The sequence below is a fragment of the Callorhinchus milii genome, unplaced genomic scaffold (genome assembly GCF_018977255.1).
Source record: "Callorhinchus milii isolate IMCB2004 unplaced genomic scaffold, IMCB_Cmil_1.0 Scaffold3, whole genome shotgun sequence".
NCBI classification, from domain to species: domain Eukaryota; kingdom Metazoa; phylum Chordata; class Chondrichthyes; order Chimaeriformes; family Callorhinchidae; genus Callorhinchus; species Callorhinchus milii.
Window position 1 is genome coordinate 6,679,173 of NW_024704744.1, and position 708 is coordinate 6,679,880.

A 708-nucleotide genomic window follows, 5' to 3' on the forward strand; every position below is an offset into this window, starting at 1 on the left:
AATCGAACCCAGGTCTTCTTGCTTGCGAATCGAGTGCACTAACCATTACGCTACGGGAATTCATTTAGTATCTAAATGTTCCCCTTACAACGTCGACGCATAACGTCACTTCCAGTAAACGCGCTCCTCACTCTCTCTGCTCCAGTCGGTGGCCACCACCCACCACCCGCCACACCCCCGACCCCTGCAACTCTAATCTAAACCCACTTTGCCTTCCAACCCCTCTCCCGCCTTCAAAACACTTGTCACAAACCTCTCTCTGCAGCCATGTCTTTGGTCAACATTGTAGTGACAGAGTCTTTATGGGGGGTGGGGGTTAGTGACACAGTCTCTGTGTGGGGGGGTTAGTGACACAGTCTCAGTGTGAGGGGTTAGTGACACAGTCTCAGTGTGGAGGGGTTAGTGACACAGTCTCAGTGTGGGGGGGGTAGTGACACAGTCTCAGTGTGGGGGGGGTTAGTGACACAGTCTCAGTGTGGGGGGGTTAGTGACACAGTCTCAGTGTGGGGGGGTTAGTGACACAGTCTCAGTGTGGGGGGGTTAGTGACACAGTCTCAGTGTGGGGGGGGTTAGTGACACAGTCTCAGTGTGGGGGGGGGTTAGTGACACAGTCTCAGTGTGTGGGGGGGGTTAGTGACACAGTCTCAGTGGGGGGGGGTTAGTGACACAGTCTCAGTGTGGGGGGGGGGGTTAGTGACACAGTCCTCA